Here is a 16,223-nt window from a genome sequence, read left to right as displayed (position 1 = left end):
ACAGTCCAACCACAAGTTATATTTCAAAGGTCCGTTTGTTGCTACATCATCAGTAAGCTGATTGATTATGTCCTCTCTGATATCATCAAGAAAATTACAAATGTCTTTCGACTCACCTAACGTATTTAAATAATAATAGTCCTTCAATGTTCCACGAAATGCAGACTGCACCAAGTAGAAGCCATTATCGTTCACTTGTAATGCTCCGAACACAGTCTTAGGTTTATTTTCCTGTTCAGACATCATACCAATCGGTTGCTGCACATCGGTTTTCTTGCTTGTACGCTCACGAGCCTTCAACCTAAACCGAGGAGTCGAAATTTCTGCAGGTAGTTCAGCAGTAGGCACACGGACTTCACCTTTACAGTTTTTCGCATGTCGTCGCAAATTATCAATTCGAGTAAACCATTCATGACACTCATCACATCGAAACTTCATGCGAGATGGATTCTTCGTGCATTTGCTCCGCTCATGTCTTCGTGCATCATGGGAAAATGCGAACGACGTATCACAGTAGCTGCAAGGATACCGTGGTGATGAAGACGATCCTTTCAGACCCGATCCAGATACAGGCGTTACAACAGTAGTACCATTTCCAGGCATTCTCTTATGCACATCGATGCATCGTTGTTGCGACGAAACCTTTACTTTCTGCCGCACAGCAGGACCTTTGCATGCCTTCATGTGCGTTTTCATATTATCTTTTCTGGCAAACTGCTTATGACATTTCTCACAAACAAACATTTTACGATATAGGTTCTTGACACATTCGCTCCTCTCGTGTCGCCGAGCATTGCTGCTGTTTGAGAAAATCTTGTCACAATAACAGCACCGATGTTCACTAGTTGTCAAATCAGCATCCATTGAAGTCTCCATCGAGGTCGTATCGTCGATCGTCGTGGTTTCCTGCACATCCAGCTCAGTAGTCATTGAGCTATCTTCTGCTGGTGGTATCACATCTGTTGAAATCTCCTCCAGTGTTGACATCGACGTTGTCAACGGAATCTGCTCCTTCTCCGTCGTAGCTGTCGTCAAGGTTCCCGTAGACGATGGTACAACCTCCATCGAGTTCGTCGTTAAAGTCGGTAAAGATGCCATCGAGTTCGCAAGAACAGGTAATTACATGATTAATGCACCAGAAGAAACAAACTAGGTGATCCTTACACCGACGACGTCAGTAACAAACTGAGCGTCCTGTTGTCTAGGACTCGCTTATATACATGCACCGTATGGAATAAAACGCTAGTCAAATCAAGAACCATTTACAATAATACTCGAGTCAAAACAACATTAAAATAGAAGGACCATCAACGAAAAGGCAGCACATTTGGAAGCACCGACAACGAAACGGCAGCACATTTGGAAGCACCGACAACGAAAAGACAGCACATTTGGAAGCACCGACAACGAAAAGGCAGCACATTTGGAAGCACCGACAACGAAATGGCAGCACATTTGGAAGCACCGACAACGAAAAGGCAGCACATTTGGAAGCACCGACAACGAAACGGCAGCACATTTGGAAGCACCGACAACGAAAAGGCAGCACATTTGGAAGCACCGACAACGAAACGGCAGCACATTTGGAAGCACCGACAACGAAACGGCAGCACATTTGGAAGCACCGACAACGAAACGGCAGCACATTTGGAAGCACCGACAACGAAACGGCAGCACATTTGGAAGCACCGACAACGAAACGGCAGCACATTTGGAAGCACCGACAACGAAACGGCAGCACATTTGGAAGCACCGACAACGAAAAGGCAGCACATTTGGAAGCACCGACAACGAAAAGGCAGCACATTTTGAAGCACCGACAACGAAAAGGCAGCACATTTGGAAGCACCGACAACGAAAAGGCAGCACATTTGGAAGCACCGACAACGAAAAGGCAGCACATTTGGAAGCACCGACAACGAAAAGGCAGCACATTTGGAAGCACCGACAACGAAAAGGCAGCACATTTGGAAGCACCGACAACGAAAAGGCAGCACATTTGGAAGCACCGACAACGAAAAGGCAGCACATTTGGAAGCACCGACAACGAAAAGGCAGCACATTTGGAAGCACCGACAACGAAACGGCAGCACATTTGGAAGCACCGGCAACGAAAAGGCAGCACATTTGGAAGCACCGACAACGAAAAGGCAGCGCATTTGGAAGCACCGACAACGAAAAGGCAGCACCATCATCAAAAAGGCCGCACATTTGTCATTGGCTCCAATATTCATTGGCTCCAATATTCATTGGCTCCATTATTCATTGATTCCATCAGTCTATTGATTCCATCAGTCTAGTGACTCCATCTGTCATTGGCTCCTACAGTCATTGGCTCCTACAGTCATTGGCTCCAACAACTGTCTTTTGTCTCACCAACTCCAAATATATATATTTGGCTAGAATTCTACGAGTCTAAGAGACTATGAGACCACATGGCTACGAGTCTAAAATGATCTAGCTGGTTACGAGTTATACATGGCTTGCGAGGCTACAGAGCTACGAAGTTTCTAGTACACAGGTTTACATGACTGCGAGGATACAGGACTACAAGTCCGCAAGAGTACTTGACTACGAAGGTACTCGTCTACATGACTCCAGTTACCGCATCTGTCTTCGACGGAATTTTCTCTTTTGCTCCAACTGCTCCATCAGCATTATGTTATAAGATTACAAGGCCTCTTGCTTACGTAGCTTCAAGTCTACAAGCCTCCAATGCATCATGACTGCGAGACTATGATCAATGAGGTTACGAGTCTACGCGATTGCGAGTCTTCTAGGTTACATGATCGCGAGGCTATAGGACTACGAAGCTTCTAGAACGCATGGTTACGAGACTGCGAGGCTACAATTCTACGAGGTCCCAAGACATCCAGGCTACGCGACTACGAGCCATGAGGTTACGAGACTACGTGACTACGAATCTTCAAGTTTACGAGACTGCGAGGCTACAGAGCTAAGAAGCCTCTAGTACACAGGTTTACGTGACTGCGAGGATACAGGACTACGCGACTTCGAGCCATAAGGTTACGAGATTACGTGACTACGAATCTTCATGTTTACGAGACTGCGAGGCTACAGAGCTACGAAGCCTCTAGAAAACGAGTTTACGTGACTGCGTGGATACAGGAATACAAGTCTGCATGAGTTCTTGACTACGAAGCTACTCGTCTACAAGGCTCCAATTGACACATCTGTCTTCGATGGAATTTTCTCTTTTGCTACATCTACACCATCAGCATTATGTTATAAGATTACAAAGCTACTTGCTTACGTAGCTTCAAGTCTACGAGGCTCCAATACATCATGACTACGAGACTACTAGCCATGAGGTTACGAGACTATGCGATTGCAAGTCTTCAAGGTTACGTCATCGCGAGGCTATAGGACTACGAAGCTTCCAGAACGCATGGTTACGAGAATGCATGACTAATTGGCCGCATGGCTACGAAACTTTATGTCTCTAACTGACTACAATAGCACTATTCAGTGGTGAGAGTTAATTTATTTAATGCAAAGGTACTTGCTGCAAGCAGTTCCACTTTTCAACATCAGATGACGTCACGTTTTGCTTGCAGGTAAAATAATATTTATTTATTTTATGCGGGATGCGGGTTGTTCACTATCGATCGCATAAGAAGAATGGCATCGATAGTCTTCAAGGAGAAGGAAGTTCGTCCTTCCTGCTAGTGCTTCTCAGATTTCTCACGGTTCGCCATCTTGGATTGCGACGTCACGGCTGCCATCTTAGATGAGTGTGACTTTGACCTTTGACCGAAACCACAGGAATGATCACAAGCACACGGATTAACCATCAAAATATATATAAGAATTATCAGGAGCACACGGAGAAAACCATCATAATATTGGCAAGAATAATCAGGAGCACACGGAGAAAAACGACACATGTTTTCTTTGATATCATAAAATTACAGAAAAAAAATATTTAGAAATAAAAAAAATTAATAAAAAAATTTAAAATAAAAACAAAAAATACATAAAATTCTGGCTTGTAGCCTACTAGAACTCTATCTTTGCTCAGCAATGATAAGTTTACAAGCTAGCAGAATCTATTTATGTATTTTTTGTTTTTATTTTAAATTTTTTTATTAATTTTTTTTATTTCTAAATATTTTTTTTCTGTAATTTTATGATATCAAAGAAAACATGTGTCGTTTTTCTCCGTGTGCTCCTGATTATTCTTGCCAATATTATGATGGTTTTCTCCGTGTGCTCCTGATAATTCTTATATATATTTTGATGGTTAATCCGTGTGCTTGTGATCATTCCTGTGGTTTCGGTCAAAGGTCAAAGTCACACCCATCTAAGATGGCAGCCGTGACGTCGCAATCCAAGATGGCGAACCGTGAGAAATCTGAGAAGCACTAGCAGGAAGGACGAACTTCCTTCTCCTTGAAGACTATCGATGCCATTCTTCTTATGCGATCGATAGTGAACAACCCGCATCCCGCATAAAATAAATAAATATTATTTTACCTGCAAGCAAAACGTGACGTCATCTGATGTTGAAAAGTGGAACTGCTTGCAGCAAGTACCTTTGCATTAAATAAATTAACTCTCACCACTGAATAGTGCTTTTGTAGTCAGTTAGAGACATAAAGTTTCGTAGCCATGCGGCCAATTAGTCATGCATTCTCGTAACCATGCGTTCTGGAAGCTTCGTAGTCCTATAGCCTCGCGATGACGTAACCTTGAAGACTTGCAATCGCATAGTCTCGTAACCTCATGGCTCGTAGTCTCGTAGTCATGATGTATTGGAGCCTCGTAGACTTGAAGCTACGTAAGCAAGTAGCTTTGTAATCTTATAACATAATGCTGATGGTGTAGATGTAGCAAAAGAGAAAATTCCATCGAAGACAGATGTGTCAATTGGAGCCTTGTAGAAGAGTAGCTTCGTAGTCAAGAACTCATGCAGACTTGTATTCCTGTATCCACGCAGTCATGTAAACCTGTGTACTAGAAACTTCGTAGCTCTGTAGCCTCGCAAGCCATGTATAACTCGTAACCAGCTAGATCATTTTAGACTCGTAGCCATGTGGTCTCATAGTCTCTTAGACTCGTAGAATTCTAGCCAAATATATATATTTGGAGTTGGTGAGACAAAAGACAGTTGTTGGAGCCAATGACTGTAGGAGCCAATGACAGATGGAGTCACTAGACTGATGGAATCAATAGACTGATGGAATCAATGAATAATGGAGCCAATGAATATTGGAGCCAATGAATATTGGAGCCAATGACAAATGTGCGGCCTTTTTGATGATGGTGCTGCCTTTTCGTTGTCGGTGCTTCCAAATGCGCTGCCTTTTCGTTGTCGGTGCTTCCAAATGTGCTGCCTTTTCGTTGCCGGTGCTTCCAAATGTGCTGCCGTTTCGTTGTCGGTGCTTCCAAATGTGCTGCCTTTTCGTTGTCGGTGCTTCCAAATGTGCTGCCTTTTCGTTGTCGGTGCTTCCAAATGTGCTGCCTTTTCGTTGTCGGTGCTTCCAAATGTGCTGCCTTTTCGTTGTCGGTGCTTCCAAATGTGCTGCCTTTTCGTTGTCGGTGCTTCCAAATGTGCTGCCTTTTCGTTGTCGGTGCTTCCAAATGTGCTGCCGTTTCGTTGTCGGTGCTTCCAAATGTGCTGCCGTTTCGTTGTCGGTGCTTCCAAATGTGCTGCCGTTTCGTTGTCGGTGCTTCCAAATGTGCTGCCGTTTCGTTGTCGGTGCTTCCAAATGTGCTGCCGTTTCGTTGTCGGTGCTTCCAAATGTGCTGCCGTTTCGTTGTCGGTGCTTCCAAATGTGCTGCCTTTTCGTTGTCGGTGCTTCCAAATGTGCTGCCGTTTCGTTGTCGGTGCTTCCAAATGTGCTGCCTTTTCGTTGTCGGTGCTTCCAAATGTGCTGCCATTTCGTTGTCGGTGCTTCCAAATGTGCTGCCTTTTCGTTGTCGGTGCTTCCAAATGTGCTGTCTTTTCGTTGTCGGTGCTTCCAAATGTGCTGCCGTTTCGTTGTCGGTGCTTCCAAATGTGCTGCCTTTTCGTTGATGGTCCTTCTATTTTAATGTTGTTTTGACTCTAGTATTATTGTAAATGGTTCTTGATTTGACTAGCGTTTTATTCCATACGGTGCATGTATATAAGCGAGTCCTAGACAACAGGACGCTCAGTTTGTTACTGACGTCGTCGGTGTAAGGATCACCTAGTTTGTTTCTTCTGTTGCATTAATCATGTAATTACCTGTTCTTGCGAACTCGATGGCATCTTTACCGACTTTAACGACGAACTCGATGGAGGTTGTACCATCGTCTACGGGAACCTTGACGACAGCTACGACGGAGAAGGAGCAGATTCCGTTGACAACGTCGATGTCAACACTGGAGGAGATTTCAACAGATGTGATACCACCAGCAGAAGATAGCTCAATGACTACTGAGCTGGATGTGCAGGAAACCACGACGATCGACGATACGACCTCGATGGAGACTTCAATGGATGCTGATTTGACAACTAGTGAACATCGGTGCTGTTATTGTGACAAGATTTTCTCAAACAGCAGCAATGCTCGGCGACACGAGAGGAGCGAATGTGTCAAGAACCTATATCGTAAAATGTTTGTTTGTGAGAAATGTCATAAGCAGTTTGCCAGAAAAGATAATATGAAAACGCACATGAAGGCATGCAAAGGTCCTGCTGTGCGGCAGAAAGTAAAGGTTTCGTCGCAACAACGATGCATCGATGTGCATAAGAGAATGCCTGGAAATGGTACTACTGTTGTAACGCCTGTATCTGGATCGGGTCTGAAAGGATCGTCTTCATCACCACGGTATCCTTGCAGCTACTGTGATACGTCGTTCGCATTTTCCCATGATGCACGAAGACATGAGCGGAGCAAATGCACGAAGAATCCATCTCGCATGAAGTTTCGATGTGATGAGTGTCATGAATGGTTTACTCGAATTGATAATTTGCGACGACATGCGAAAAACTGTAAAGGTGAAGTCCGTGTGCCTACTGCTGAACTACCTGCAGAAATTTCGACTCCTCGGTTTAGGTTGAAGGCTCGTGAGCGTACAAGCAAGAAAACCGATGTGCAGCAACCGATTGGTATGATGTCTGAACAGGAAAATAAACCTAAGACTGTGTTCGGAGCATTACAAGTGAACGATAATGGCTTCTACTTGGCGCAGTCTGCATTTCGTGGAACATTGAAGGAATATTATTATTTAAATACGTTAGGTGAGTCGAAAGACATTTGTAATTTTCTTGATGATATCAGAGAGGACATAATCAATCAGCTTACTGATGATGTAGCAACAAACGGACCTTTGAAATATAACTTGTGGTTGGACTGTATATATGGAAAGCCATATCCGTTCGATGACAAAGTGAAGAAGTGTGCATTCAAGACATCGGCTGCAGTAATTTACAGTTCTAACGATGTGAAGCAAACTGTTAAAAACGGTATCCAGAAACTCTGTCAAGAAGAGGTGGACTATGTCTGTAAAGGTTCTGGCTGGACTCTGTCTAGTATAAACCGATTGGAGCTAAGAATTAGTCATTTCACACCGCTGCGGAACTAAATGATTATAAGATTGCTGGCTTTCTCAAATGATCCTGTAGTAGAATAGAAATTATGTAATAAATATTATGTTTGTAAAAGAACTTGCAGTGTTTAATTCCTCGAACCTGTTACTATTATGTTAAATTGATGTTATATTTAATTTTTTTTGCATCATCCAAGATCGAACCGAGGACGGGAATCGATCGAATCAATATGTAAATTAATGAGTGATTTATTTAATGAATTTTGAAAGTTTTCCCGAATTTCTAGCTAAATAATTACGGATTTTCAAGATGGCGGCCAAATGACAAGATGGCGGGTGTCACAGTAATAAATTATAACTGCACTCTAGCGGATACGAAATAAACTAACATGTCATCGGCGCACTCTAGCCGACGATACAATGATGATGGCTTCCAGCATCGAAGACAAGATGGCGGACATGACATCATACTACCTGACGATATATATGCTTTGAAAAAAAAAGTGGTGGGAGTCAGTATGCCTGCGTCCACTGTGAGGGAAGTATCGGTCATCATTTTTAATTTTTTTGCACTCGTCGGGTTCGAACCGAGGACTCCGAGCTCCGTGTCGTAAATGTTTTTTTTAAATATTTTTTATTAAAAATATTATTTAATTTTTTTATAATTTTAAAATTTTTTTCATTAAAATCGGATAATAAATTTTAAGATGGCGGCCGTAACGGAAATTGCAATGGTGACATCATAATTCAAAATGGCGGATAACACAATGCCGGAATGTTCGAGAAAACGAAATGACGTCATCCAAGATGGTGGATCCAAGATGGCCGTCGGGGTCAAGGTCAAAGGTCAAGGTCACATCCTGATAGAGGCTTAACTGAGGCTTGAGTTAAGGATGCTTAAGCCTCTATCAGGACATTTCTAGCCGTTGGGATTTTTAAGGACTAAATCGGGAAATTTTCCCTCGAAACGGGAATTTTTCCCTCGAAAACGGGAAATTTTTTCTTAAAACGGGAAATTTTGAGTCATTTTGAGTCATTTTTGAGGAATTTTGAGGAATTTTTGCCGCCGTGACGTCACAAATCCAAGATGGCGGACGGCAATCTTCAATCCACCGCCTGAGGCCTGTTTCCGGACTGGCCAAACTATACTACTGACCGGAATAGACTGTTTACCGTCAGCAGCGGGGACCTCGATGGCAGCAGCGATGATGGAGTCGGAGATCCCGATACCGACTGCAGACTAGAAGATTATAAAACGAAGAAATGTACTGTCCTACATCAAGTAGTGGGGCTTTCCACCTCGCTTTAATTCGTGGGTGGCAGATGCAGACATCGAGGAATCCAAAAGGCTTTAGTAATTTGTCTGTGTATTTTTTTGTACTTGTAGTAGTGTAGTATTTGTGTAATAAAATTTTTTTTAAGAGAACTTGCGGTGTTTTTATTTTCTCAAACCTGCCGTTTTAGTGGTACATTTTTAAAATATTAAAGTTGTTTTGTATGGGCCAGGGATCGAACCATGGACCTTACTCGATCTAATCAATCAGTATAAAGATTACATTTTTATTTATTGAATTTTGAACTTTTTCCCGAATCTCTAGCATTAAACTTATGAATTACCAATATGTTGGTCTTGATGTCTGATAGGATGATGGTAGTAGAGGATTTAAAGTCTCTTTAAGAATGTTGAACATGGTTTATTGATATTATTATTTTTTACATAAAATTAAACATTATTGCATCGATCAGGTATCGAACTGAAGACAGGAGCGGATCGAATCAATATGTAAATTAATGAGTGATTTATTTAATGAATTTTGGAACTTTTCCCGAATTTCTAGCTAAATAATTACGGATTTTCAAGATGGTGTCCAAATTTCAAGATGGCGGGTGTCACAGTAATAAATGATTACTTCACTCTAGCGGATAAGAATCAAACTAACATGGCGTCAGCGCACTCTCGCCGACGATACAATGATGATGGCTTCCAGCATCGAAGACAATATGGCGGACGTGACATCATGTTACCTGACGATATATATGCTATTGGTAAAAGTGGTGGGGGTCAGTCTGCCAGCAGCCGCCACGGGGGGAAGGATCGGTCGTCATTTTTATTTTATTGCCCTCACCGGGTTCGAACCGAGGACTCCGAGCTCCGTGTTGTAAAAGTACATTTTTTATAAATAATTTATTAAAATTTATTAATTATATTTTTTTATAATTTTTAAATTCTTTTTATTAATATCGGATAATAAATAAAAAAGTTAAAGATGGCGACCGTAACGAAAATTGCAACGGTGACGTCATAATTCAAAATGGCGGCCATAATCCTAGATGATTTCAGAGGCTTAAAGCGGCTGTCTCTTAGGAGTTTTAAGCCTCTTTTAGGAATTTGTGTTCTTTCTAGGGCGAAAAGACTTTTGAGGATTATCGGAATCCCAATTTTTGGTTTGTGGAATTTTTGGAGAATTTTTGGCGGAATTTTTTTCCATAGAAATGGAAATGTTGGCGATTTTTGAGGAATTTTGGGGAAATTTTGCCCAATTTTGACAAGTTTTGAGGGTCAAAGGTCAATGTCCTACTTGTCCCTTTACGCTGTGTCCCGTTACACTCATCCAAGATGGCCGCCGTGACGTCACAATCCAAGATGGCGGACACCGGCACCGGCACCACACCCATAACCCAGTCCCGGACGCCCATTTACATACTACTAGTGTCATTTGTGTACACTGTGTGTATTGCTCGTCAATTGCCTGTCCATTTATTTTGTTGAATGTGTGTCGTTTCGTTAAAAGTTCTTTGTTTTTTAATGTTGTTTTAATTCGTGTATTATGTAAATGGTTCGTGTTTTGACTTGCAAATTCCGCGGATATATAAGCGAGTCTCAGAATTGTGCTAGTATCAGATTGTTACTGGCTACGGCGGTGTAAGGATCATCTAGTTTGTCTCATCTAGTGTATAAGTCGCGTTATTACCTATTTTTTAAATATCTTGATAGCATATTTAGCATATTTAATATCAAACTCGATGAAAGTTGTACTATTGTCTATGGGAACCCCTGACGGCAGCGACGCCGACAGCAACGCAGGTACCATTGGCATAGTCGATGAAAACAACGAAGACCTTGATGGTAGCTGTAGCATCGACTGCGGAGATCTCGTTACCAAAGACGCAGATTTTGATTGAATTTGTATCATCGTCACCAACAAAACTAGAGGAGATTTCAACAGGCGTGGTACCACCAGAAGAAGAGTCATTAATGACAATGTTGCTGGCTGCAGATTAAACCTCAATGAATTACGTTTCTACGTCAATGGAGACTTCAATGGTTGGTGATAAGTCAACAACTATCGAGCATTGATACAGTTACTGTAACAAGATTATCTCAAACAACAGTTATGCACGAAGACACGAGACGAGAAAATGTGAGTAGGTGTATTATGTTCGTTCCGGGACACCGGATCTTGGGTCGGGATTCAGGAATTCGTAGCAGCCATTGTGTATTACGTTACTTCCGGCTGTAAAAAGAGCTCGATAAAAAATTCCCCTTTTAAAGAGTAAATCTCCCTTTTCGAGAAAAGTTTCCCTTTTTCCCCCTGAAAAATATCCAAATGTGAAATCTCCCCAGGGCGGGGAGGGAGGGGGTCACACGCTCCCCAGGGAGGGTCACAAGCTCTCCTAAGAGGTTATATTCTCTTTATTTTGTAGAGTGCTAGATTGACCTGTAAATCTCTATACCTGTTATTTAGCTAATTATTTCAGGCTCGGATTTAGGGAGTTACGTTGACCATCTTGGATTACGTCACGTCAGCAGCCATCGTGGATTAAGTAACTTCTGGCGGCATTCTAGAATTCCGCCATTTTGTTTTTTAGAACATTCCTCAATTTTTAATTTGGGCGTCATTCAGCCATTATGTTTTTTTTAGAATATTCCGCCATTTTGAATTGACAACACATCCTTTATCTTGAAAATCCGTAATTATTAACATATAAATTCAGGGGAAAAATAAAAATTTATAAAAAGAGTTAAAAAAATTTTTATTAAAAACATGATGACTTCATCACCGAACACCCCACTCCTTTGCGTTACACTTTTCTTTACGATGGAATCATAATCGAGCGCCGCAATAATGTGCGTTAAACTTTTCGTTACGATGACATCATCATTGAGCAGCCTACTCTTGTGCGTTGCACTTTAGTTACGACATTATAGAATGCCCCACTCTTGCATGTAGCACTTTTTGTTATGTCCACCAATTTTAAAATATATTTATTATAAAAACCAATAATAGTTATAAAAATTCAAAAAATCATAATCAAATTATAATAAAAATTTACCCCATCGTCTGCTGAATGCATCCATCTTGTTTAGCAGAGTCCGCCATCTTGATTTCAACTGATGGAGATAACCCTGAGTGTCGGTTCCTAAAGAACGCCAGTGTTTGTAAGGTCGAGTTTCTATTTCCTACCAGTGTTGCTATGTACCTTATAGACCAATAAATTCACAATATCCACAGTCATTTTGTTTATAATGGTGGTCGTGACCACCATTTTTTTATCTAAGACCTAATATATAATGTTTATATACGTAGTTTGAGATATATGTACTGCAATCATATATCAAATGGGGATACGGTGTTTATACAAATATTAATTAAAAACTTTTCTCCCAACAAATATTCATTTATTTAATCCATCTTACACCGTTCAGGACCAGAAATTTTCAGAATCCTCACTCACGAGTAATGCTCTCTTCTAAGCATGATCGTGTTTGTGTATTCGATTTTCAAAGCTGCATGGAAGCAGATATTTTAATGTTTGCGTAAAAATTTTCATTTCTCTCTTCTAAGAAAGTCAATGATTGGGTATTCGTATTTAAAAGCTTCATGGAAGCCTATATTTAAATGTTTGTGAATATATCCATTTCAATGTGGTATTTTTAATGAAAGAAAAAAAACACTCGCAGCCTTAATCGTGCACAATAATATTATGCTACAAACAAATATGACGAATAATATTGGTAGCGTATTATATGTGTTTCCTCTCCACGAGGGAGGCCATATCCAAAACAATACATTTTACATTTTAACTTGATGTCTGATCGCTATAGCTTATATGATGCAGTTACAGAACTCACCTCAGTCATTACTGCCTCTGTAGATGCATTTCACATCAAATGAAAATAGTTTATTTTTAAAAGACGTGACAGAAATTAGTAGGTAAATATAGTAGGTCCTGGGGCAGGGGAGGGGGGAGGGGGATCCGAGGATCCGGCGGCAATCTTTGATTACTTCATTTCCGGCGGCCATCTTGGATTACGTCACTTCCGGCGGCCATCTTGGATTACGTCACTTCCGGCGGCCATCTTGGATGACGTCACTTCCGGCAACCATTTTGTTTTTATCCGCCATTTTGTTTTCTAGAACATTCCGCCATTTTGAGTTTCGTCCACCATCTTGAAAATCTTTATTTATTATCCGATTTTAATGGAAAAAAAATTTAAAATTTATAAAAAAATTAAATAATCAAAATTTTAAAATAAAATTAAAAAAATGTTATTTAATAAAATTTTAATTAAAAACCTACGCATCGAACCCCCACTCCTCTAAATTACAAATACATCATCTAGCACCCCCTCCCCCTCTGTTACAATAACATCGTCATCGAACACCCCACTCATTCCTGTTACAATTTTTCGTTACATCCACCATCTTGGAAAATCATAATTATTAACTTAGAAAATCAGGAAAAAATATATACACCATCATTGTCTGCTGGAGGCAGCCATCTTATTTAGTGGAGACTGCCATCTTGATTTCATATGATGGGTGTCATCATCGGTTGTAGGTTTATAAAGTATGTTAGTGTATGTAAGGTCGAGTTACAATTCTCTACCAACATTGTTATGAACCTTATAGACCAAAATCCACAGAATCCACAAAATCCACAAAATCCACAAAATCCACAGTCATTTTGATGTTTTAACCGACATTTTTTCTTAAAGTCTTATCACTTATAGGTTTTAACTAAAATATATGTTATCTATACTATCGTTGTGGATGCGTTAGTTAAAGTAATGATAATTTAAAAAAACCTTTATTACTCCATCTTAGCGGACGAGAAATTTTTCAGAGTCCTAACTCACAAGTAATAATCTCTTCTCATGTTTGCGTACACGTGTTTTAAAAGCTGCACGGAAGCAGATATCTTAATGTTTGTGTATAATTACATTTCACTTTTATAAACAGGTCCGTGTTTGCGTACTCGTGTTTAAAAGCTGCATGGAAGCAGATATTTTAATGTTTGTGTATAATTACATTTCACCATTCTGTAAGACATTTATAAGTATCAGTACCTCGTCGGATATAGATTCTATATTAAAAATAATAAACAATATGTAGGTAAAATTGTATTTATTAAATTAAGAACATATTTTACACATCAAAAATTGGGCAAAAACAGAAACAACACATAAAAAACGGAAACTTTACAACAAAAATGAAAACTATACATCAAAAACATAATCTATATAACAAAAATGAAAACTATACAGCAAAAACATAAACTGTACAACAAAATGCAAACTATAAAACGAAAAAAAACAACAGAAAAACTATAAAATTAATGGAAACAACAACCAAACTATTTACAGAAAAAAAATTATTCATCGCATCCAACATATCCGTGGGGGACCGTGCGGATACCATCTTCGCAGATCAACCGTTTGTCGTCCTCCCACGTTATGGCCAGCTTATTGCTGTACTCAGTATAGAGTATGTGCTGACGGGAGCGAATTGCTCTAACGCCTGCCCTCATTGTGCGGTGGTCTTGCAGGGCATCCAGGTAGTCATCGAATGTTATGTGGTTTTTGACCACACATCGCTGGATGCCCTTGGCCTTTTTCTCGCTCTTACCACCACACCTGTAGGCGTAGAGTTTGGCCCGTAGGCTAACAAACTCCTCCATCACTTCCCCCCCACATTCATCTTTGAATTTACCGACAACTTTCTTGTTGATGGGGGAGAAGCATGGGTGGTCGGAAGGGTAGCAGCTGGTGTCGAATTTAGCCATCAGTGTAGGGTTGGCTTTGAGGTCTGAGTAAAAGTCTGCTGTCTGGATCTCATACACAAAACTGTCTGTATCCATATACATCATGTGAATATTGTCATGGTAACGGGGTTTCAGGGTATTGTAGTGGAAGTCGTACATGAGAGTCTTTGAAAGATCTAGTACGGCCAGTCCGGCATAGATCGGCTTGTCGAAAATGATGGTCTCGTGATTAAGGTGGACTAGAGACAAATTCGGTTCGTACATTGTACGGTCCTTGAAGGATGGACGACACACCAACTTCTTGAACCTCTTCTCAGAGCACACCAACTCCATTTTGAGCCTCCGCCTTTTATTTTCCATCAGTTTACCAAATGTCGAGTTCACAGCGAGCTTAAAGAACTCCTTCTCGAACTCGTTGGCTGCTGCTTTCCGCTTGTTGGTATTCAGCCGAATATAGGGCTCCAACCATGCCGACTGCTCAAACTGTAGGACTCGGTGTATCTTAGTCACTCTCAACCCATGAGATACTGCTTGCTGTAGGTTTTTGTAGTGGACAATGTAGTGCTCTTTATTTTCAAGTGTTGTCATCAGCTTTGATTGATTTGAGCCGGGCGGACACTGATTTACGGGGAGAAATGGCAGGTCTTTATGACTTTCGTGGAGCTCGGGAGGGTACTCCACATCACACTCAATAATGTAGCCTGTAGGAGAATCATCTGGAACAGACACGACATCAATTGATGTGTCTGCCCATTGGAAATGTCGAATCGGAAGCGGCAGAGACATCGCCCACCCGTACAAGTTATTTGCATCAAAGTACTCCAGGAATGTGGATGGCTTGGATGCATCATATGTCTCAGGTATGTAGGAGTTATTGGCTACGCAATGACGTTTAATGCTTTGCGCTACTCCCCCCCTAATACCAGCCTCCACAAACATGTACATATCATAATCGGTAAGAAGCTCTAGCTGTACACCTGTGGTTCGAAGCATTGCATCGAAAGCGAACCCTGGACAAGAAATATAGTGAGACGGATCTAGGCTGTATGTCTCCAAACAGATGGAACGGAAATTCTCGAATACATCCGCCAAAATCAGAACATCCGTCTTTAGGTACAAGTCAGCGTACTCCCCCAAAGTAGCACACTGAAACTTGTCCCAGACTTTCACTGCATGAGCGTACTCCATCTCTGAAATCATGGAATCAGTCAGACTATTGTAGAAATCGCCGATAGGCGGAAGACTAGTATCATCTAGTCGAGCAAAAGAATCCACAAAATCATACGGGAAGACACCCTTGCGGGTAACCAACTCCAACTCATCAGGCGCGAAAAACTCAGCAGTACTGACAAACTTGTCTGCCGGCAAGAACTCAGCGAGCGAAGCAAGACCCCGACTCATGAAACGGAACGTATCGACAAACTGAATGCTGAACTTATCATACAACTTCTTGGAAAAAGTTATCAGCTTCTCCTCTGAATTCGGGATTATGAAGATGTCTTTACTGTCGTACCCCAACTTCCTGATAATGAAGTTCTGGTCGTACGTCAGGTTGTGGAAGAACACAATCAACTTTTTTGGTCTGCGCCTGAGAAGGTTGCAGTCATTACATGCAGGCCCCAGATATTCACCGGTAA

Source organism: Bacillus rossius, chromosome 2, assembly GCF_032445375.1.
Source record: "Bacillus rossius redtenbacheri isolate Brsri chromosome 2, Brsri_v3, whole genome shotgun sequence".
Taxonomy (NCBI): Eukaryota; Metazoa; Arthropoda; class Insecta; order Phasmatodea; family Bacillidae; genus Bacillus; species Bacillus rossius.
The sequence above is the reverse complement of the archived record's forward strand: the minus strand, read 5'-3'. Positions refer to the sequence as shown.